Source organism: Castor canadensis, chromosome 6, assembly GCF_047511655.1.
Source record: "Castor canadensis chromosome 6, mCasCan1.hap1v2, whole genome shotgun sequence".
Taxonomy (NCBI): domain Eukaryota; kingdom Metazoa; phylum Chordata; class Mammalia; order Rodentia; family Castoridae; genus Castor; species Castor canadensis.
Window position 1 is genome coordinate 94,659,736 of NC_133391.1, and position 25,623 is coordinate 94,685,358.

At 37.5% G+C, this 25,623-nt stretch overlaps 1 long non-coding RNA gene across 6 annotated transcripts in view; it reads right to left on the bottom strand.

Annotated features, from left to right (window-relative positions):
• Nucleotides 1-5,625: 5,625 nt before the first annotated feature.
• Nucleotides 5,626-25,623, bottom strand: part of LOC141424161 (uncharacterized) — a 133,555-nt gene continuing 113,557 nt past the window's right edge. Inside the window, exons 2-6 of one of the 6 annotated variants that reach the window (XR_012449085.1) lie at nucleotides 20,867-21,039; nucleotides 19,774-20,215; nucleotides 17,666-17,770; nucleotides 6,840-6,919; nucleotides 5,626-6,572 (exon numbers count right to left, since the gene is read on the bottom strand). This is a non-coding gene — a long non-coding RNA (uncharacterized lncRNA). Of the gene's footprint in view, nucleotides 6,573-6,839; nucleotides 6,920-17,665; nucleotides 17,771-19,773; nucleotides 20,216-20,866; nucleotides 21,075-25,623 lie in introns of all 6 variants that reach the window. The other 5 variants (XR_012449086.1, XR_012449084.1, XR_012449089.1 and 2 more) reach the window with 5 other exon arrangements.

Consider the following 25,623-nt stretch of genomic DNA (forward strand, 5'->3'; position numbering starts at 1 on the left):
GAAGATCCACAGTTCCTATTGTAGTACTCCAGCTATGTAAGACACCAGAGATCAGGTGGCTAAATGAACTCCACACGGCCCTGTGTACAGAGAAGCAGCAGCAGCAGTTTGGCTATTTGGAAATGAAGCATTGAAGCAAATTGAGAAACTAGAGAAGGGGTTTCACATCCGGCTGAACAGAATTATTCTTATTTCTGTGAGAAAAATTCCTGAATTCTCTGAGGTTTGGAAATGATTGCAGTGTGCCCAGGACATGGCAGGTGTTATATCAACATACTTTGAATAGAAATACTGTGAGCATGATGCAAAAGCTTAGTTAAAAATCTATTACAACAGATCAAAAATCACAGAAAGATTCTGGAAGAAAGTGACCTGAAAAAGAAGTACCTATTGGTGCAGGTTTTCCACAGCTTTGATTTAGAAGCAATTCTCTGTAAACTTTTGTCTATAGAATTTTGCTATATAAGCAATGTTTACTGAATTCCTGTTGATTTGCAAATTTCTATGACACCTTGATCCTACCAACTCTAGTTTTGTCATGCTCATTTAAATTCAGGAACATCTGGCAATATTTTCTCCCACTCTGTGGGTGGTCTCTTCAGTTTAGAGACCATTTCTTTTGTTGTGCAGAAGCTTTTTAATTTTATGAAATCCCATCTGTCCATCCTTTCTCTTAGTTGCTGAGCTGCTGGGTTCTATTGAGGAGTACTTGCCTATACCTACTACTTCCAGAGTGTTTCCTGCTCCTTCCTGTACTAACTTCAGAGTTTTGGGTCTGATATTAAGGTCCTTTATCCATTTTGAGTTGATACTAGTACAGGGTGATAAATATGGATCTAGTTTCAATTTCTTGCAGACAGATAATCACTTTTTGCAGCAACATTTCTTGAAGAGGCTGTCTTTTCTCCATCTTTTATTTTTGGCACTTTTGTCAAAAATGAGGTGGGTATAGTTGTGTGGATTCATATCTGGGTCCTCTATTCTGTTCCACTGGTCTTCATATCTGTTTTTGTGCCAGTACCATGTGTTTTTATTGCTATTGCTTTGTAACATAGTTTGAAGTCAGGTATTGTTATACCTCCAGCATTGCTCTTTTTGCTGAGTATTGCCTTGGCTATTCACAGTCTCTTGTGTTTCCATATGAACTTTAGGGTAGATTTTTCAATCTCTTTGATGAATGTCTTTGGGATTTTGATGGGAATTGCATTGAGCATGTAGATTGCTTTTGGTACTACAGCCATTTTTACTATGTTAATTCTACCAATCCATGAGCATGGGAGATCTCTCCACTTTCTATAGTCTTCCTCAATCTCTTTCTTCAGGGGTTTGTAGTTCTCCTTGTAGAGGTCATGCACATTCTTTGTTAAGTTTACTCCTAAGTATTTGATTTTTTTTAAGGCTATTGTAAATGGAATTGTTTCCATATATTCCTTCTCTGTTTGTTCCTTATTGGTGTGTAGAAAAGCTAAGGATTTTTGTAAGTTGATTTTGTATCCTGCCACCTTGCTATAGCTGTTTATGGTGTCTAAGAGTTTTTGGGTAGAGTTTTTTGGGTCTTTAAGGTATAGGATCGTATCATCTGCAAATAAGGATATTTTGACAGCTCTACATAAAAGGACTAATAACCAGAATATATAGGGAACTTAAAAAACTAAATTCTCCCAAAGCTAATGAACCAATAAAGAAATGGGCAAGTGAACTAAACAGAACTCTCTCAAAAGAAGAAATTCAAATGGCCAAAAAACACATGAAAAAATGCTCACCATCTCTAGCAATAAAGGAAATGTAAATTAAAACCACACTAAGATTCTACCTCACCCCTGTTAGAATAGCCATCATTAGCAACACCACTAACAACAGGTGTTGGCGAGGATGCAGGGAAAAAGGAACCCTCTTACACTGCTGGTGGGAATGTAAACTAGTATAACCATTCTGGACAAAAATTTGGAGGGTACTTAAAAAGCTAAACATTGATCTACCATATGATCCAGAAATACCACTCTTGGGGATATACCCAAAAGACTGTGACACAGGTTACTCCAGAGGCACCTGCACACCCATGTTTACTGCAGCACTATTCACAATAGCCAAGTGTGGAAACAGCCAAGATGCCCCACTACTGATGAATGGACTAAGAAAATGTGGTATTTATACACAATGGAATTTTTGCAGCCATGAAGAAGAATGAAATGTTATCATTCGCTGGTAAATGGATGGAATTGGAGAACATCATTCTGAGTGAGGTTAGCCTGGCCCAAAAGACCAAAAATCATATGTTCTCCCTCATATGCGGACATTAGATCAAGGGCAAACACAACAAGCGGATTGGACTTTGATCACATGATAAAGCGAGAGCACACAAGGGAGGTATGAGGATAGGTAAGACACCTAAAAAACTAGATAGCATTTGTTGCCCTCAACACAGAGAAACTAAAGCAGGTACTTTAAAGCAACTGAGGCCAATAGGAGAAGGGGACCAGACACTAGAGAAAAGGTTAGATCAAGAAGAATTAACCTAGAAGGTAACACACATGCACAGGAAATCAATGGAAGTCAACTCCCTGTATAGCTATCCTTACATCAACTAGCAAAAATCTTTGGTCCTTCCTATTATTGCCTATACTCTCTCTGCAACAAAATTAGAGATATGGGCAAAATAGTTTCTTCTGGGTAGTGAGGGGATTGGGGGGAAGAGAGGGGGTGGGGGGGGTTCTGGAGGAGGTTGGGGAAGGGGGGAAAATGACCCAAACATTGTATGCACATATGAATAAAAAAAAAAACACACTAAGATTCCACCTCACCCCTGTTAGAATAGCCACTATCAAAAACACCACCAACAACATGTGTTGGCAAGGATATGGGGAAAAAGGAACCATCGTACACTTCTGGTGGGAATGCAAGCTGGTGCAAGCACTCTGGAAAAAAAATTTGGAGACTTCTTAAAAATCTAAACATAGACCTGCCATATGATCCAGCAATCCCACTCCCGGGGATATACCCAAAGGAATGCAACACAGGTTACTCCAGAGGCACTTGCACACCCATGTTTATTGCAGCACTATTTACAATAGCCAAGTTATGGAAACAACCAAGATGCCCCACTACTGATGAATGGATCAAGAAAATGTGGTATTTATACACAATGGAATTTTACTCAGCCATGACAAATGAAATCTTATTATTTGCAGGTAAATGGATGGAACTGGAGAACATCATTCTGAGCGAGGTCAGCCAGGCTCAGAAGACCAAAAATCATATGTTCTCCCTCATATGCAGACTTTAGATGTAGGGAAAGTGCAGCAATGTGGTTGGAGTTGGATCACATGACAAGGGGAGAGCACATATGGGAGACATAGGAATAGGTAGAAAACCCAAAACATGAAAGCGTTTGATGTCCCCACTCCAGAGGAACTAATACAGAAACCTTAAAGTGACAGAGGTAAACATGAGAAGGGGATCAGGAACTAGTGTAAAGCTCTGTTAGAGATGAATCAACCTGGGTTGTAACATATTTGTACATGAAAGCAATGCTAGGAATCTTTCTGTATAGCTATCCTTAATTCAACTAGCAAAAACGCTTTGTCTTCCTTATTATGCTTAAATAATGAATCATTGTGGGTGTGATTTCAATATAAAATAACCAACTCTTGGTTTTTATTTCTTGGGAGACGTAATATCACTTCAGTTGCTTTCAGTCAGATGTGATATCTTCTGTACATTGATATATGTATTATTGATATAAAGTCTTGTGACAAACTATCTGTTTTATCTCTGATTAAAATGAACTATCACGTCGCAATAAGCTCTCCCAATTGTCATTCACATAGCCATCTTAACACTCATACACTGCAGCACTTCAGTTTTGAAAAGCAATGTTCAGTGAACACAAGTGTATTTCTATATATGCAACCTACCTTCTTTTTTCCTGATACACCAGACATATAAATGACTCTCCTGCAATACAACTCCGTGGTTTTTGCCTGCCTGACTTCATTTCCATGTCTAGTCATAGCAGCTCATCTTTTCTTTGGTGAGTATCCTTGACCCATTCTCAGTCCCTGTCACATAAGTGTGGCTGATCTTGCCAGCACCCAACAAACACATCTCTAACAACAGGCATATGACCAATGAGTTTAAACCATCCCCTAGCCACAGTAGAATGGTTCTGATTTTGGAACCTGACCCAGTCTGGTGAATTAAAATCACACCCTAGAGTTTCTCTGTACCAAAAAAAAAGAGTAAAATTGAAAGTTGGCTAGGCTAAGAGTAAGACCCAAATCCCAGTCACAGTTTTAGATTATTTGGATTTAACTTACTAAACCTAAAGACACAATGTTGAACAAGTGGTAGTGTGGCTCACATGGTAGGGCACCAACCTAGAAAGTACAAGGCTCTGAGTTCAAACCCAATACTGTCAAAAAAAAATCCATTGGGCCATTAGATTATATAAACCATTCAATTCCTTTCTTTAAAAAAATGGATTATGAATCAAGAGAGATTTTCATTTACTTGCAACCAAAAAACCCTCTTGATTAATATGCTCATGACCTAATTTTTTTCATGTGGATAATATATTAGGCAAGATAGGATAAGTTCTGATGAAATAAATAAAATGTGAAATCTCAGTTGCTTAATATTATGGGTGCAATAAGCTTCAGGCTAGGTAATGTCAGCAGTTTAGTTCCAGTTTTTACATTAATCAGTTGTAACAATAAACCAGTAATGTATTAATCCTGCTCTCACCAAAATAAAAAGTAAAAAATGCTTTGAATTAAAATAAAAACCTCATAGTGTAAATTCAAAGAATCATTTTCAATTTTCTTCTCCTAGCTGTATGGAACTTCTAATTATATTTACATTTGCATCCCAACCAATGGATCATGAATCTATTCAAGTTCAATACTATGCCACTTAGTTCCACTATCAATACTACAGAGACTTACTTAAAGAAATGTTCAAATAAACTACTTACAGAAGTCTGAGTTAATTGGGCAAAGAAATTCTTAAAACTTTTCTAAATTAGCAAGTTCTAAGCTTAAATTAAAAAATTGATGACACAGTCTAAGTTTTAATGATCCAATTAATGACAAATTGTAAGAACAAAAATATTGTTTTCAACTCTTAGTGTACCACCAGATCCACTACCATTGTCTTTACTTTTAAAGGTACCCATATAAAGTGAGTAATTAGACAATCAAAATGAAACTCATGTATATTCAATTCTCCTTTTCTCAAGTCTTTACACAATAGGTCAATGTAGCCTTTTCTTATTGTTGTTATAGGAGACAATAACCATATTGCTCTACACAAAATGTACATGAAAATGTCCTCATATAGCATTGGTCAGTTGCTATCATGTATGAATATTATGGATATATTTTGTAAATAGACACACATTAATATGACACTAATCAGGGCACTAATCAGGGTATAGAACATAAAATTCTGATGTTGTCTCACTTGGAAAATATTTCAGCCTTATCCTAAAGGAAGGTAATATTTTAGGTGATTTATTTAAAAATGCCCAAGTGTTCCTCTAGCCTTTAGATTGAAAACACACAAAAAAAATTCGTAAGAAAATTAACTTTTCTAGTTCTTTCAGAATAAACAGAAACAAACAAACAGTGGTATGTCAAATGATTGTTTTGTTATTAGAAACCCCAAACTTCAGAAGACAATAACAAAACTATATCCAACTAATATAAACCAGGAAAACAGAATATTTTTACATTTATTTCTATTATTCAGAACAAAAGCACTAGCACTTCAGTTAAAAGCAAACACAAAGCATAATTAAGTTGTTGATGTGGCTATAATAATACCATTAACTCTGAACTCTAATGGCCAAATTTCTGGGATTTTCTTCAAAACTCATGAAAGGCAAGAATTTCACCTAAAATTATTAAATCACCCATGGAAAGCTAACAGTGACATTGTTATGCTTTATTACATTAAACTACAACTAGACTGCACTTACCATTTTTAAATGAAAGAAAATGCAAAATACATCCCCAAGTTTCTCATTTGTTGAAAATGATGCAGAAAACAATACATAAATGGTGTGTATTAGTTTTCTACTAAAGTGTAGCAAATTACCCCAAAATTTAGTGTCACCAGTTAACAATACAGTCATCCCTCAGTATACCGGGGATTAGTTCCTATGGATACCAAATTTGTATATTTGCATCTGATGTATGTGTGTCTTCCCATACAGTTAAGTCATCTCTAGATAACTTATAATATTGAATGCAGTATAAATAATTATAATGCTATGTTGTTTAGGGATAATGACAAAAAAGAAAATCTGTACATGTTCAGTACAAATAGAGCCATCATAGACCTAACTACGCAGTACACAGAGAGGACCCGAGATGAACAATGCTCAAACACGTGCTGGAGAGACTGAGGATCTGTGAGAGGGTAGTTCTCTGCAGTGCTGCACACCTGCATATCACTTCATTCATCTGGATTCAGCCTCGTGGTCCCCGTGAGGCAAGTTCAGGTTTTACATATCCAGACACAGTTGGATCCTCTGAACCTCTCCCAAGACTGCGGCCAAGCTTCCGCTGGGTCTGCAATCATGTTTAAAATCACAGTTAGTGGAACTATTCTATGCTCATACAAGTGACTGTTAGCAGGATTCAGTTCCTTGAAATCTGTTGGTGTGAGGGCTCTGTTCCTCATTAACTATAAGCTTGATACTACCATCAGTTCTCCTTTTGTTTATTTATTTGTGTGTTTGTTTTGTGGCATTAAGGATCAATCCCAAGGCCTTGAGCATGCTAAGCAAGCACTCCACCACAGAGCTACATCTCCAGCCCCCGCCATCAGTTCTTTACCATGCAGTTGTGTCCACAGGATAGCTCACAGCATTACAGTTTGCTTTATCTGAGCAAGTGAGTGATAAGAACCAGAGAGCCTGCAGGAAAGATGGAAATCACAGACCTTTACAACATAATTTCAAAGTGACATCTCAAAACATTTTGCCTATTCTATTTCTTGGAAGAAAGCCACTAGATCTAGCACATAGAAAAGATGAAGGTATTACACAAGGATGTGACTACTATGAGATAGGGATTTTTGAGAGCTATTTCAGAAACTACCTACCATACAAAGTTGCTGCCAGGAAACCATATGGGTTGACTGGGTTGAAAAGACTTCCTTCAAAATTTATATCCTTCCTAAATTTTTAATATGAACTTATTTGAAATCAATGTCATTGCAAATGACATTGATTAAGGTAAATTAGGTCATACTAGAGTAGCAAAACCCCTATTCCAATAGCTCATAAGACTACACACAGGGGAAAATGCCATGTAATAATAATCAATGGAGGTAAAGAACAAAGTGATACATGTACAATCCAAGCAACACTGAGGATTTCAAGGAACCACCAGAAAGAAGGAAGGATATCCCATAACCTTCAGAGGGAGCCTGGTCTTACTGAGGTTTTCATTTTGAATTTCTAGGCTACAGGATTTTGAGAGAATAAATTTCTATTATTTTAAGCCATCAAGATTGGCATGATCTGTTACAGCAACCCTAAGAAACTAGTAAAGTGATATAAATACTTTCATGTCAACACTAAAGAATTAATTATATTGATCATCCCACATTTTTTTCTTTATTCATTTATTCATATGTGCATACATTATTTGGGTCACTTCTCTCCCCTGCTCCCCACCCCCCTTGCTTCCAGGCAGAACCTGTTTAGCCCTTTTCTCCAATTTTATTGTAGAGAAGACATAGGCGATAATAAGAAAAACAAAGGGTTTTTGCTAGTTGAGATAAGGATAGCTATACAGAGAGATTCCTAGCATTGCTTTCACGCACAAGTGTATTACAACTCGAATTGTTTCATCTTTACCTGACCTCTTCACTACTTCCCGGTCACCTTCTCATGTTGACCTCTGCCGCTTTAAGTTTACTGTAATAGCTCCTCTGCAGAGGGGATATCAAACACTTTCAAGTTTTGGGTCTCCTACCTATCCCCATTCTTCCTGTAGGTGCTCTCCCCTTAACATGTGACCCAAGTCCAACAACACTATAGGTCTATTGCATTTGCCCTAGATCTAAAGTCCACATATGAAGGAGAACACACGATTTTTGGTCTTCTGAGCCTGGCTAACCTCACTCAGGTTGATGGTCTCCAATTCCATCCATTTACCTGTGAATGATAAGTTTTCATTCTTCTTCATGGTTGAGTAAAATTCCATTGTGTATAAAAATGACATTTTCTTAATCCATTTATCAGTAATGGGGCATTTTGGCTCTTTCCATAACTTGGCTATTGTGAATAGTGCTGCAATAAACTTGGATGTGCAGGTTTATGGAGTAACCCGTGTTGCATTCCTTTGGGTGTATCCCCAGGAATGGGATTGCTGGATCATATGGCAACAATATGGAAGCCTCCATATTGTTTTCCAGAGTGGTTGTACTAGCTTGCATTCCCACCAGCAGTGTACAAGGGTTCCTTTTACCCCACATCCTCGCCAACACTTGTTGGTTCATCCCACGTTTTATAAACCAGTGTTTTCTTCAAGTTAAGCTAGATAAACATATATACCCCATACATACCATACTGGGCCTCATGAATGCTAGGCAAGAGTTGTGTCATTGAGCTACAGCTACAGTCCCTTTTATAAATTTTATTTTGAGACAGGTCTCACTAAGTTTGCCAGTCTGGCCTAAACTTTCACTCCTCTTCCCTCAGCCTCCCAGCTACTTGCTGGAATATAGGTATGCACCACCACATCTAGCTGTTAGATATTTTTTCATTTTATTAGTATATATTAGTACATGGGGATTCATTGTGCCAATTCCAAATAACCTTACAGTGTACATTGGTAAGATTGCTGCACCATCTCCCCCATACAACTCTCTTCCCACCCTACTTAAAGGAATTGCAAGAAGTTTCATCTTTCTATTTCATGCATGTAGGGCTGGTGGAATGGCTCAAGTGGTAGAGTGCCTGCTTAGCAAGCATGAGGCCCTGAGTTCAAATCCTATTGCCATAAAAAAAATCATTTGTGTAAACTGTAGTCTCACAAAAAAATGACTATTTTGTGTATGTATATGAAGTCCGTCAACTATATTTCCTCAACTTCATCTCCTCCATTCACCCTGCCCCCTCCACAAGTACCACATATGCTGTTACCTATTTTATAGTCCTGTCTTTCATTTTGAATTCCAAAGTCAGTATTCAAAAGGGTTTCTCAGTGTATCCCAGAAGTGAATATACTTTACTTTGGTCAGTTCAACCCCCTCTATTTCTCTCCTTACTCATTTCCTCCCACATCCCGTTATTCAACAGCTTTCAGTATAAATAGATAAGTCAGCTAGATCCTTTTTTTAAAGAAGAAAATTTCACATATACTACCAGTATTAACATGAACTATTTTTATTATTAGTTACATTAATTCCAAGTGATAGATGATGAACATAAATAGCAACTGATGGGATTAATAGCAAAAGATTATTTGCAAGTTATACACATAACTTATTGTGGGGCAGATAATCCTATAGGTGGCCTCATGATCTCTGTCTCTTGGTGTTCATATCCTGCAAAATCCCCTGTCCTTAAGTGAGGATAATACTTGTGACTTGCTTGTAATAAACAGAATATGGCAAAGGTCATGAAATGTCGATCCCATGACTACACATTCTAGTACTCTATTTTGCTAGAGACCCTCACTCTCTCTCCACTGCTGACTTTGAAGAAAATAGTTGTCATGAATCCTATAGCCACAAGTAAATTATCACTGTGAACAACCAGAGTTAGGATCAGCTTGGAAGCAGACTCTTCCAGAACTAGCCCAAAAATGAGAACACAGGCAAGCTGAAAAGCTTATTAAATTCTTGTAAATATCTAAGTAAAGGACTTAACAAAGACATGCTCACACTTCTAATCCGAAACTCAGAGACAATTAGCATGTATTGTTTTAAGCTACTAAACCAGTGATGATTTGTTATGCGGCATTAGACAACTAATGGCCAACTTGATCCTTGTGATTTTAAATGTGATGATCCCCCATAAGTTTCTCCTTCTCTCTCTCCCTCCCTCTCTCCTTCCCTCCTTCCTTTTCTCTCTTTCTCTCTCTTTCTCTCTTTCTCTCTCTCTCTCTCCTTCTCTCATTAAACAGAATCTCACTATGTATCCTATGTATGCCTCAAACCCTTCATCCTCCTGCCCCAGCCTCACAAATGCTGGGATTATAAGCACATCAAACCATCCCAAGTCTTCGTTTATTTTTAATAATATATTTCCTTTAAATCATCAATCATTTTTGATGAACCAACCAATTACTTAGTACCTACATTCAACACTAAGAAGTAAAATTTTGTATTTAATTCAAAAGTGTTTCAAACATCTATTAGTACTCCATGGACTAAGAATTCTCTAGGTGGTGAATAAACTGGAGATTTTTACAATATGATTTTTACAATGTTAATATGGCGACATCCTGTGCCATGAAAGCCTCAACTCCCCAACCACTTTTCTCATCTGTACTCAGAACATTTGCTTTATGCAGCATATCAGGGAAATCATCCTTCAAGAGTAAAGAAGAAAAAAACAGAACAAAAAGTATTTGTGTTTTAATTGTAATGCCCAATTGTCCACAGATAGAAAATATGCAAATTATAGTATGTTGATAAATGGAATGATGTCAGCAGTAAAAAGAGCAAACTGCTGTCAGATGCCACAGCAGAGATGAATCTAAAACACGTTTGTTAAACAAATGATGCCAAATCCAAAAATATATGCAATATATGGTTCAACCTATATGAAATCCAAATACAGGTAAAAGCAATTTATGAGAATGGAGTCAATTGTGTTTGTGATGGGGAATTAGGAGAGAAACTGACTGGAAAGGAACAAAAAAGAAAGTTTCTGTACAATGAGAAACAATACTGTATCATGCTTTGAATAGTTACAGGAATGAACACAATTGTCAAAATTCCTCAAATTAAACATTGAAGATCTGTGCACTTTGTCATGTCAATTTTATTTCAATTAAAAATGTACATATAGCTGGGCACCAGTGGCTCATGCCTGTAATCCTAGCTACTCAGGAGGCAGAGATCAGGAGGACTGTGGTTTGAAGCCACCCCAGGTAAATAGTTCACGAGATCCAATCTCAAAAACAATCCCATCACAATAAAGGGCTGCTGGAGTAGCTCAAGGTATTGACCCTGAGTTCAAACCCCAAAAATGCATATACAGATAGACAATTTAAAAACAAAATCATGTTGTACACACATTATTTTGAAACAGAGCAAAGCAACATGCAGAATGGTCAGAACTCTGTCGTTAGATTTCAACTTCTTTTCTGGTCTTCAACTCCTTTTATAGAGCGTTTCAGATGACTCAACTTATGAGAAGGAGAAAGCACAAGGTAATACTTCATCTGATTATTTTGAATCTAGTATTTTCTAAGAACTACAAAGTATTTTGAATCTTGTATTTTGTAATGATGATGGTGGTAGTGGTGATGATAACTAATGTTTATTTAGTACTTATTATGTGCTAGGCATTGCACAACTTAGTTCATATTACTTCATTTAATTTCTACAATTCTTCAATTCCCTTACTTTCTCCATACATCCCAATAATAAAATTTAAGCTTAGAAAGGTTAAAATTTTTTGGTATAGAAATGTCATTAACATAATAAAGACCATTTATTAAAAGTTCACAATTTGTATCATTTGAGGAGGATTAAAAGTTTTTCCATTATGGTCTGTTACAAGGCAAGAATGTTGATCTCACCACTTCTGTTCAATGTAGTGCTAGAAGTACTAGCAAATTCAATCAGACAAGAAAAACAAATGAAAAGCATTCAAGCCAAAAAAGGAAGATGTTAAATTTTATCTCTTTGCACATTATATGTTCCTAAATATAAAAAGTCTCAAAGATTCCACACACAAACAGGTCCTGCCTGAGGGAGGAGTGAAGCAATGGGATGGGGGAGGATGTGGGGAGAGGGTGTAGGAGGGTGAACATGGTGCAAATTTTGTGTACACATGTATGTAAATGGAAAAATGAGACATGTTGAAACTATTCCAGGAATGGGGGAGGTAGATAAAGGAAAATGAAGGAGAGGATGAATTCAACTATAATATATTGCAAGAACTTTTGTAAATATCACACTGTGCCCACAATAGAACACTAAAAGAAAGAAGAAAAACACAAATGACACTTAAAAACCTTTTAAAAATCTACTGAAAATAATAAATGAATTCAATTAAGTTGCAGGACATAAAATTGATACATAAAAATTAGTAACATTTTACAAAAAAAACCTAACTAAAAAGAGATTAAGAAAATAATGCCATTTAATTTAGCTTCTAAAAGTAAAATACCTAGGAATAAATTTAACCAATGAGATGAAGAATGTGTTTGTTGAAACTAAATGGAAAAATATCTTATACTCAAGGGTCAGAAGAATTACTATTGTTAAAATGTCTATAATACCTAAAGCAATATACAAACTCAATGCAGTCTCTACCAAAATCCCAATGGCATCCTTCAGAGAAGTAGGAAACAATACTAAAATTTATATGGTACCATAAAAAAAACAAAATTGTTCTGAAAAAGAAAAAAAGTTGGAGGCATCATACTTCTTGATTTTAAATTATATTACAAAGCTGTCATGATCAAAACCATGTGGTACAGGAATTTTTTAAAAAGATGCATAAACAGTGGAACAGAGTAGAAAGCCCAGAAGTAAATCCAAATATATATGAAGTCCTCAGCAAAGCCAATGTTATGCCCTTAAACCTCTAAGCTGTGAGTTAAATAAACATCTTTTCTTATGAAGTACCAAGCCTTAGGTATTATAGTGATGGAAAACAAGCTAATACAAACAGAAACTGTAACATTCCTAGAAGAGAACATGACGGGAAATTCCCAATGACAATGATTTTTTGGCTCTTACACCAAAATCCCTATCACAAAAGCAAAAATAAATAAATGGGTCTACATCAAACTATAAAGCTTCTGCACAGCAAAGGAAACAATCAACAAAATGAAATGGATGCCTACATAATCGAAAAAAATTGCAAACCATTTATCTGACAAGGGATTAATATCCAAATTTATTTAAAAATACTCATATAACTAAATAGTATAAAAATAAATAACCCAATGAAAAATAAAACTAAACAGACATTACCCCAAAGAATACATATAAATGGTGAATAGATATATTACAAGATGCTCAACACAATCCTCCAGGAAATACATGCAAAACCACTATGAATGGTAGGATTCACTGAAGCATTATTCACAATAACCCAGATGTGCAAATGGCCTAAATGCTCATTGATGGGGAATGGATAAAGATTAGTACACACACACACACACACACACACACACACACATATATAATGGAATATATATATATACATACACATATGTATAATGGAAAATATATATATATATATAGAAAGAAATCCTTCTACTTGCCACAATGTGAATGAGCTTAGAGGGCATTATGCTAAGTAAAATAAGTCACACACAGAAAGAAATATTTCATGATCTCATTTATATGTGTAATCTTAAAAAAATCAAGTGTACACAGAGAATAAAATAGTAGTCATCAGGGATAGGGGAGATGGAGAGGGAGGATACAAAACAGAAGATATATAGGATGAATAAGTCTGGAACTCTAATATACAATATGAGGACTATAGATACCAAAATTGTACAGTATTTTGGGGAATAATGATAAATTAGACTTGAGCTGCTTTGCAACCGACACACACACAAAAATTGGTAACTATGCAAGATGATGGATGTGTTATTTTGCTTCACTACAGTAACATGTATAAATGTATAAAATATCATTTTGTATATTTTACACATACTGCACAAAAAAATGTTCTTTAAAGGCTGAGCAGTAAAGTTAGAAGCAAAGTCAGACCTTGAACCTAGGCTGGCACAAGTCCAAATTCTGTGTTCTAATCATTATAGTGTATGGCTTATTCAAAATATTTGCTATAATGAGACAGAAAATGACCTAGTAGGTTATATGTCTTATGATGGTGGTATGAGAGAAAGAGATCAGATAAGACACGGTGTAACAACAATACATTAAGGCAAGAGTTGTTGTTTGTAACCCTAGAACTACCACTAATTAGTGTGTTGCCTTGGCTTGATAACTTTATGAATAAAATGAAAAGAAACAAACATCTTAGTTTTTCCCTTAGAGTGGACTATATTAATGAACCTGAAGGAATCCAATACTCTCTGAAATTCTGTGACAGTGGGTGTGTATGTACATACAACCTAGGGAATATGCATCTTTCTGGGAAAAAAATCCATTTTTTCAGATTTCTAAACATACGTAATCCAAAAATTTTAAGATAATATCCAAGAACCCTTTTAATTCCAATAGTGTATGCATCTTCCACTTAGAGTCATAGATCTTCTCTACCTTACTTACCATCCATTATGGAGATAACTTCTATTTCTTCCCAAATGTATAACATTTGAGGGGAAAAGAACAATTTTGCATTTCAAAACACCATGGTTCTATGGTTCTCTGATGGATATTCATATTTTACCAAACAATTGCATCTACACTTTGACTCTTTCATCAAATGCATTGGGTCAGTAAACATATATTCACACACATATATACACATATACATATATGTGTATGTATATGTGCATACATACATATATGTGTATGTATATGTACATATACATACATATATATATGTATGTATTTGTTGAAGCTAGAAAATCTGGGATTTTTTTGGTGGAATTAAGGTTGAACTCAGGGCCTCACATTTACTAGGCAGGCACTCGTACTGCTTGAGCCACTCCACCAACCTTGGAATTTTTTAGACCAAGATAGATACTAGAGATACTAGAATTTTTTTCTAGGAGGAAAGGTTTCCAGTGTTCTGAAAAAATATTTTGTAACACATGTTTTGGTCAAGCAGCAAAGTTAATCTTTTTGTGTTGTCAGAGAAGCCCTGAAATGTGTAAGTAATCCAAAGGTAGATACTTAAAGCTGAATTTGTGAAACATAAGTATTCTCTGGAGCTTTAAGAAAGAACCGAGAAAGATATTAGGTTCTCATTAATTACACATAACTGAACTTGACTATGTACACTGAGTCTTCAAATGGCAGAAATGTGAAAACAAACTTGCAGTGATGTGTTATTGATAAATGTCTAACAACAGAGTCTCCAGAAACAAAGTGAAAAGCCCTGACTCACGGGTGAGGCAAATTTCTGGATTAGTAAAAGGAAAACCAACTTAGACTGAAAAACCAAAGGAAGCCCTGATATTCTTGAGACTGGAAGGACAAATACATAAAGTCAGCTACAAAGTTAACAAGATATAATATTTCTCCCAAGGTTGTGTGGCTGTAAAATGCTATAACGATCTCTTATGAATGATTACAGCTTCCTTACCACTGGTACTCCCTGATGCCCTTTGTTATTCCCAACTGGATGCCCATCTGCTAAGCCTTCTTACCCTCATGACAGCAAGACATCCCTGTTGTCACAGAAATAGCAACCAACCAGAATAGATCTGCTTTTCTTAGAACCCCTTCAGAACTCCCTGACAAAGACTGGGAGTGTAACTCAGTGGTAGAGGTTCTGCCGGGCATGGTCAAGGCCCAGGGTTCAGTCCCGAGCTCCACAACAAAATGAAACAGAATATTCTGAGAGGTACCTAGCACTTACAAAGCATAGTTCTCTCTTCCTTTTATCCAGTATGACATTGTAAGAGTTTTCTAAGAGTTGCTCTTTCTTGCTAGGCCAGTCAATTATCTGACTTTGTCAGGCTATAGGCTGTAAGTCTTTGGATAATTAGACTTTACCATTTCCCTGGTGTGAATACTCCCACCAAGGCTGATTTTGAGCTACCAATGTGATGTCCTTGATCCAGGATTTGGGAACAACTGGAGTAGATATAAGCTGGCCCCAATATACCTCTGTCCAGATGACACTCTCAACAACATGGAAGAGATATGTTTTAATATCCATATAACAGATAAGGAAACCAAGGCTCAGAGAGTTTACTTAATTCATTTAAAATCACAATGCTGCTGTCAGAGCCATGGTTTTAATCTGTGTCTTTCTGATTCAAAATACCGTGATCCTTAGCACCACACTGTTTAATATGCTACAACACACTCATCTCTTCTTGTAATAAATTTCCCATTTGTAGATCTCTTAAAAACTGAATATTCCATATAAAATACTAATAATTGTCCTCTGTCCTCCACACACTATAGAGTAGCTGTGTAATGCTGGGGAAAATATTTAACATCTTTAAGTCTCAGCTTCTGTATCTGTAAGTTGGGAGAGAATAAAGCATTTGTCACAGAAATTTTCTTCCAAGTGGCCTCTCTCTCCACATGGAGTCTCACCCTCCAGGGCCATGCTACATGATCTCTTTCTCTATCAATATAGTTTGTATGATATCAGGGTTCCAAGATAGAGTTTTCCAAGAGTATAAGTACATGCTCTCAACAAGTATTGCTTTTGTCATACTGGCTATGTCCACTGACCATAGCAAATTGCATGCCAAACCTGGAATCCTCGTGGAAGAGGCTATAGAAGAAAATTAGTATTAAGACCTAGTTTGGAGGCATCACCAATGCACCAGCCTGCCACAGACTCTTATTCATATTCATGTATGAACTTCCTTTTTTTTTTTTTTTTGGTTCTTTGGCAATGGGTTCTCTTTTTTTTTCCCCCTTTTTCTTTTATTATTCATATGTATGTATGAACTTCCTTTAGAATCAATAAGAAGATGCCAAATAACTAACTTAAGAGAGAGCATCTTTAGTCCTGTGAAAAATGAAAGCAGAATTGAAACTGACTTAAAATTCTTGCCAGTCTGATTGTCTGTGTCAGAAGTGCATGGCCCTATCATACACTGACAATTTAGAATCAATAGGAAAGTCATTTTAGTGTGAGAAAGAAAGGTGAATGCATCACGATCTCACAAGTACCAATTTCACTCTACCTTAATGCACTAAAAAAAAGTGTCATAGATTATGATAATCATTCATCTAACACCATACACATAGCAGCAGCAGCATTAGGGTTGCTATTACAACCATTACAGTTTCATTAACATTTTCTCCCTGAACTTTCCACTTGAAAGCCAAGGGCAATTTCACTAACTGTGAGAGGCTCCACTCATATTTTGTTTCTGAAGTCAACTACTCTGACAAGAGTTGGGCTGTTTCACATTTTTTTTGTTGCTTTCCTCTGCCCTTCTTAGAGTGAAAAAGAAAAGGCCATTTTTAAAAAGAGAGCTATTAGTGTAGTTTTATCATAATTATAAGGAAGATTCAATTGCACTGCTCTAAAATAGTCACTGCAAAATTGTGATTTAAAGATACTTCATTTGCTATTCATGTGTAGATCCCATACTTGCAGTATAAATATTTGCAGTTAATTTTAGGAAATTTCACACATGAATTCTGGTAGTATGAAAATATATTAATAAATTTACATTAATAGCTAACTCTTTTTAAAAAATTATTTTAAAGCGAGCAAATAGAGGAAAGTTGTATAACTGTAGTAGCCAGAAGCTTAAGTTTTCAGGTTTCTCACACAGCCAAGACCTTTCCAAGGCCATATTCATGAAAACATAAGTTTTATAAAATATAAAAACTAAAGATACTTTACCTTATTTTAAGACCTCTCTCCACTCTGAATTTTCCTCTATTGCATGTCCCCTCCAGTAACCATGTTGGATAAATTCTTTTCTTCTGGAGTTTCCAGTTTTCTCATCTATCAAATGTAATTTTACTTTAAATTATAACATGTAAGATTACAGATAAATTTTGGCCAGAGGCAATCATTAGCCATGATTGATTAATTGTACTGTCAAAATCTCCCCTCAGAGAAACATTTATTTCAAGGCTTGGGTGGCTGGGGAGGCTTGCAAATCCAAAATCTTCAGGGTAGGGGGCAGACTGACCCAGGGAAGAGCTGATGCTGCAGCTCAAATATGGAGGCAGACAACAGGCAGAAGGCCCTCTTCCTCAGGGCCTAAGGGGAGTCAGCTCCTCTTAGGATTTCAACTACTAGAGTGAGCCCCATTAGCATTTTGCAGGGAATCTGCTCTATTCAAAGCCTACTGATTTAAATGTAATCTCATCTAAGAATACCTTCACAGCAACATCAATACTAGTATCTCTCTCTCCTTTTAGACAGAATCTATACTAGTATCTGACAAACTATCTCCATACTGTTGCCTAGCCAAGTTGACCCATAAAATTAGCCATTACCCTGATGACCACATGGTACAAGTGGGGAAGCAACACTGATTCATTTACTGAAATTATGCCATGAAAATGTACAGTAAGTAGGTTGTTAGTGTCTGTGGGTATAAGGTTTCAAGGCCTGAGGAAAAACCATGAACGTTCAGGATGCATATTTTAAATGCAACTGACAATAATGCTGGACTGACTGAGAGCTTCTCCACATCAACTGAGCTGCAGAATGCACAAACAGAATTTTTTTTCACCACGCTATATGTGCCATCTCCTATTTATTTGTGAAGAAGGAGATTTTATGAAATTGAGTGCCAAATTAATAAGTAAATAAAAGACTGGAGAAAGCAATCTTTATCCAAATATGACATGAACAAATGAGTATTTGTTTCTAGATATACAGCATAAAAAGAATGTTGCCCAGCTGAGTGTGGTGGCTCACAACTGTAATCCCAGCTACTTGGGAGTGAAGATCAGGTGCATAGAGGTTGGAGGTAAGCCTGGGGGAAAAAGTTAACAAAACCCCCATCTCAACCAATAAAAAGCCAGGTGTGTAACCAAGCTATGGAAACAACCAAGATGACCCACAACTGCCAAATAGACCAAGAAAATGTGGTATTTATACACAATGGAATTTTACTCAGCCCCAAAGAAGAATAAAATTTTATCATTCACAAGTAAGTGGATGAAACTAGAGAACATCTTAAGCAAAGTTAGCCAGGCTCAGAAGGCCAAAAATTGATGTTTTCCCTCATATATGGATTACAGACCCAAAACAAATGCAGTAATATTAGTGGACATGGGTCACACACTAAGAGGAGAACACATACATAGGAGAAATAAAGAAAGGGAGGGAAACCTAAAACTTGAATGTGGTTGATCTGCTCCCTGTTGTGGAGTAAATAAACTAATCATAAACTAACAAAAGCCACTATGGGAAGGGGATCCAGAAGTAGCAAAGAGGTCTGGTAGAAATGAACCAATGTGGATCACAATATGCAAGTGCATGGAAGCAACACTAGGAATCTCTCTGTATAACTAGCTATCTTTATCCCAAACTAGCAAAAATAGTATGTCTTTCTTATTATCTCTTATGTTTTCTCTTCAACAAAATCAGAGAAGAGGGAAGAACAGGCTCAGCCTGGAAGCAGGAGATTAGGGGTGAGAGGGGAGGAGGTAGCCCAAACAATGTATACACATGTAAGTAAATGTAAAGTGATAAAAATAAAAGGAGGAAGAAAAAAATAAGACACACACACCCACAGAAAAAAGCTGGATGTGGCAGTACACAGCTGTCACCCCAGGTACATGGGCTCATGGTCCAGGCCAGCCCTGCCATAAAACCAAAACCTATCTCAAAATTAACCAATGCAAAAAGTGCTGGTGGAGTAGTTCAAATAGTAGAGTGCTTGCCTGGCAAGTGCAACACTGTTGAGTTCAACCCCCATTATCACACACACACGTATACACACCCACCCACCCACACACACACACACACACACACACAGAAACAGTTACCTGTACTGTTTCTCTGTTTTGCTCAGGCCCTATGGCACTGGCAATATGGGCAAGTATCACAGTTTTTCTAGTGCAAGGAAGCCCCATAATCACAAATGGGACCACAAGTGACATGATAAACAATACAAGAAAGCCCATTTGGACACATTCCTGAAGCCCCAATCTTTTCGGTCAGCCTTCCCATGCAAAGGGAATTGTGCTAAATGAAGAAATGGTTGAAGCCAAACATCCAAATTCTGCCAACAGGAAGTACAGTAGACATCAGGTTCCAGCTAATCAGGAAGAACAAGAAAATCACCATCTCTGTATCCAGTGAAGTTGCTTGAACTTTGAGGAAAACCATGAAGTTCTAAGTATGAGATCTGGAGGAAAAGGTGATGTCGTTGGTAACATTCCTGGTTCCATGTTGAGGTTGCAAAGTAATCAATGTCTCTGTTTTGCCCTATACAAAGCAAGAAGGGAAAACCAAGATGGTGAATTTTGATGAAGAAAATACAGTAACAATAAATTTTCATATACCAAAAATTAAGACACTGAGATTTTAACTGGATTCTTTTTTTTTATTCATATGTGCATACAATGCTTGGGTCATATCTCCCCCCTGCCCCACCCCCTCCCTTACCACCACTCTGCTCCCTCCCTCTCCCCACCACTCCCTTGATACCCAGCAGAAACTATTTTGCCCTTATCTCTAATTTTGTTGAAGAGAGAGTATAAGCAATAACAGGAAGGAACAAGGGTTTTTGCTAGTTGAGATAAGGATATTTATACAGGGAGTTGACTCACATTAATTTCCTGTGCATGTGTGTTACCTTCTAAGTTAATTCTTTTTGATCTAAACTTTTCTCTAGTTCCTGGTCCCCTTCTCCTATTGGCCTCAGTTGCTTTTAAGGTGTCTGCTTTAGTTTCTCTGCTTTGAGGGCAACAAATGCTAGCTAATTTTTTAGGTGTCTTACCTATCCTCATATCTCCCTTGTGTGCTCTCAAGTTTATCTTGTGATCAAAGTTCAATCCCCTTGTTGTGTTTGCCCTTGATCTAATGTCCGCATATGAGGGAGAACATACGATTTTTGGTCTTTTGGGCCAGGCTAACCTCACTCAGAATGATGTTCTCCAATTCCATCCATTTACCAGTGAATGATAACATTTTGTTCTTCTTCATGGCTGCATAAAATTCCATTGTATATAGATACCACATTTTCTTGATCCATTTGTCAGTAGTGGGGCATCTTGGCTGTTTCCATAACTTGGCTATTGTGAATCGTGCTGCAATAATAATTGGCACAGTCTCTAAAAAAGAACTAGGAAGAATAAATTACTTTCAGTTGGATTTTTTTCCAATGCTTAGAGGTGCCAGAAAAGCAGAGACCAATCCCTAACAGTTCTGATATGTTATTACTTCATTTTGTGTTATTAAATGAGATTTAGAAGAAATTAGAAGGAACTGTCAAAATTAGGTGATTTGGTAATGATTCTACATTAGGTATGTTAGTGGCATATGCTACCTTTTTTTCTCAGAATCTATAAAAAATTATCATCTAAAAAAGACAACTCAGAGAAGCAAAGGGGATTTTAAAATCAGATATTTATAGCTCAGAATAGCAGATTCCCTAAACAATGTTTTGAAGAAGTATAAATAAAGTGACTCTAAAAGGTACATACAAAAGTAACATTTTAAAAAGGAAAAAAAATGTAAAAAAGAAGTAATATAAAAGGATCCATCTTTATGACTCAAAACATTTTGAAAATGGAGTTCATGAGGTGGAAAAACTTTGAATAAATTTTATTAGACAGCACATCATAGATAGCATCTTAGCAAAAGCAATTTCTAAATAAAAATTATCACTCCAAATTCCAATATTCTTGTTAAAGGACTTATGAGTCTTTAGGTCTGGTTCCTTCTGAGAAACTTCACTCTTTATACCACTATGCAAGTTTTGGGTTGGTTTGGTTTGATTTTTTTTGTGGTACTGGGGATTGAACACAAGGCCTATACTTGTAGACAAGGACTCTACCATTTGAGCCATGCCCAGACCTCACTATGCAACTTAATATGACTTAATAGTATTATATTCTCTATGAAATCTAGCCTCCAAACTGCATTTTTCTCCTGCTAGTCCCTAACTTGATTTCTCTCTGTGTTTAAAAAATACCCTGCGTATCTCCTTTCCTTGACATTTTACTCACTTTCCAGTTTACGGCTCCTATTTCTTTATTCTCCAAATCTAATACCTCTTTCAATCCTTTAATAAATAAGAGTACATAGAAAGCCAGGCATAATGGAATGCTCAGTAATCCCAGCACTTGGAAGGCTGAGGCAGGAGGATCACAAGTTCAAGACCAGCCTGGGCTACACAGGGAGACCCTGAAAAAAAGAACAGTGTACAAAACAGAACCACTGCAATAGTCTTAAAACATTCAAAATTTACAGTGATGTATTTGAAACTGATGTGAGCAATTTTAACTATTAAAATTTTAATATTGGAATTCTTTTTCCAACCTACATTTAAATTTTAAAATAGTAGACTTGTTTTTTTATAATTTTCTTTTCTTTTTTTATTTTTTTCCTTTATTGTTGTGATGTGTGGAGTACATTGTAGCATTCACATAGGTTCTTACAATACATCAAATATATCATACATGAATTACTTCCTCCACCATTCTCTTTCATCCTTCCCCACCTCAATTCCTGGAGTAGTTTCAATGGGTATCAATTTTGCCTTTACTTACATTTTTGCACCATATTCACCCTCCTAACCCTCTTCCCCAACATCTCCCCCCTCCCACCAGTGCCAGCCTTCTCCCCTAGGTGTAGTTGTTCCACCCTCCTGGTCTCTGATTTTGAAGAAGAAAAAATAGAAAACAGAAAACATGACATTTCAGATTATTTGACATTAAGGTAGGCACATAGGGAGTTTCCTTGTGATATTTCCATGTATATGTGTATTATGACTCCAATTGGCTTATTTCCTCTAATTTTTATCATTTTTCCTTAGTCCCTTTCTTATGCTAGTTTCAGTTGGTTTAAGATTTCTATATAAGAGAAATCTTATAGAGTGTATATCAACCCTATTCAAGTTCTTAGTTTCCCTACCCCTCCCATGTATGATCTCCCTTCAGTGGGACCAGTGTTTCATAATATTCCTACATTAGTGTTAGGTCTTTATATCATATATGAGAGAGAACATGTGGCCTTTGGCCTTCTGAGCCTGGCTAGCTTCACTTAAGGTGATGTTCTCCAGTGACATCCATTTACTTGCAAATGACAGAATTTCATTCTTCTTTGTTACTGAGTAAAATTCCATCGTGTATGAATACCACATTTTCTTAACCCATTCATCACTAGTGGGGCATCTTGGCTGTTTCTATAGCTTAGCTATTGTGAATGGTGCTGCAATGAAGAGCAGGTGTCTTTGTTGTAAGCTGACTCACATTCCTTCAGGTATATCCCTAAGAGTAATATTGGTGGGTCATATGGAAGGTCTATTTTTAATTTTTTAAGGTGCCTTCATACTGTTTTCTATAGTGGTTGTACTAGCTTACATTCCCATCAGCAGTATATGAGGGCTCCTTTTTCCCTGCATCCTCCCAAAAATTTGTTTTCAATTGTGCTCTTGATAGTAGCTATTCAAATAGGAGTAAGGTGGAATCTTGATGTAGTTTTGATTTGCATTTCCTTTCTGGCCAGGGATAGTGAGAATTTTTTTCATGTGTTTTCCAGCCATTTGGACTTTGAAAGTCTGTTCAGTTCATTTGCCCATTTCTTCATTGGGTCATCAATTTTGGGGAAATTTAGCTTTTTGAGCTCCCTATATACCCTATATACTCTGGTTATCAGTCTCTTGTCTGATATATAGCTGGTAAAGAATTTCTCCCATTCTGTGGATGGCCTCTTCAATTTAGAGACCATTTCTTTTGTTTGCAGAAGCTTTTTAACTTCACGTAGTCTCATTTGTCAATTGTTTCTCTTAGTTGCTGAGCCACTTGAGTGGCTATCCTCAGGCAGGGTCCCCCATTCCTGCAATGCTACTGTACTGTGCTACTGGAAGCTTGCACCTGGCCAACAGGCTCCAGGGCTCCCACTTCCTGCAGACTTGGGTCCCCTGGGCCTACAACACTACTGTGCTGGGCTACTGAAGCCCACACCAGCAAACAGGCCCCAGAACTCCCACTGCCGGCACGCTTTGTTCTCTGATGACCACAGCAGCTGCTGGCTCCTGAACACCACACTCCAGCACAAGTAGATCCCAGGGCCTCCACTGCCTTGGGAGAATCAGATGATTCAAGTCCATCAGTTTTGCTGCCCCACAGCCACCCTCAACTTTCTACTCAGTGCCAGGAGTCCTCCAGCATACATGCAAGTGAACCCCAGGCTCCATGCTTTTCTATTTTGCTGGTGCCAGGAGGCTTCCCTCCTCACAGAAGATGGAGGCCCAGTGCTCACCATCAAACACTCCCATTGGGGATCCCCTGCTACCCCATCAAACAGCAGGAGCCTAGCTCCTCTACTGAGTGATAATCTGTCATTATTTGGGTGCCAGGAGACCTGCTTCTTTAAGGCATCAAAAGGTCCAGAGCTTCCCACTGTGCCCAACCACCAGGAGAGCTCCTGCTTCTCAGTTAAAGACAGAAAAATGCCAGATTCCCCACTGAGGGGAACAAAGCTGTAACCTACTACTCAGTGAGCAGCACCAGAAGGCCTGCCTCTTGAGGTGCACAGAGGTCCAGCACTCCCCACTGTTCCTGATAGCTAGAGAGCCCAACCTCCACTCCATCAAAGAGCAAGAATGCCAGATTTTCCACTGAGGGGAAGAAAGCTATAACCTACTACTCTGTAGACAGCACCAAAAAGTCTGCTCCCCAAAAGCACACAAAGGCCCAGCACTTCCCACCTTACCTGCTTGCAGGAGAGTCCACTCTCCCCGTCTAAAAGCTGGAATCCCAGATCTTCCACTGAGTAGCAATCTGCTACTTTGAAGCTGCCAGGAGGCCTGCTACCCAAGGTGCACAGAGTCCCAGCACTCCCCCACTGTGCCTGAAAGTGGGAGAGCCCTCGCTCCCCCCCATTAAAGAACAAGACCACCAGATTCTCCTCTGAGAGGAGGAAAGCTGTAACCTGCTATTCTGTAGGAGGCACTAGAAAGCCTTTTTCCCCAAGGTGCACAGAGGCCCAGCACTTCACACTGCACCTGCCTGCAGGAGAGTCACATCTCTCCTGTCCAAGAGCTCAAATCCCAGCTCCTCCACTGAGTGGCATTCTGCTACTCTGCAGATGTTAGGAGGCCTCCCTCCCACAGTGCACAGAGACCCAGTACTCTACAATGTGACTGTGGGAGAGTCCACACACTCCCATGAAAGAGAGAGCATTCCAGTTCCCTTGCTTAGGGGAGAAAAGAGGTAATCTACACCACAAGAACCCTGCAATGGGGTAACATTTCTAGCATACTCCTCTCTGAGGAAAACTGCTGGAGCTCCAGGAGAAAAAAACTCAAAACCCCAACTGCAGGGGCACAAGAGATTAAAACCTTAGCTAAAAACAACTCCAGATGCATAAATCTCTACACAGAATGAAATAGCGAGACAACCACTCCCTCAAAAGCCAATTCCACCACTGAGGATCTAAACACCTGCATGGAGGAAGAGATATTGAATAATGAATTCCAAAAAACAATAGTAAAAATGATTAATGACCTCAAAGAAGAAACACAAAAGCTAGTATTTTACCTCAAAAAGGTTGTGAATAAACAATTAAATGAGCTCAAAGAGAGTACAAACAAACAGATAAATGAAGTTAAGAAGACTATGCAGGATATAAAAGAGGAAATCAATCAAGATATGGAAACCCTGAAA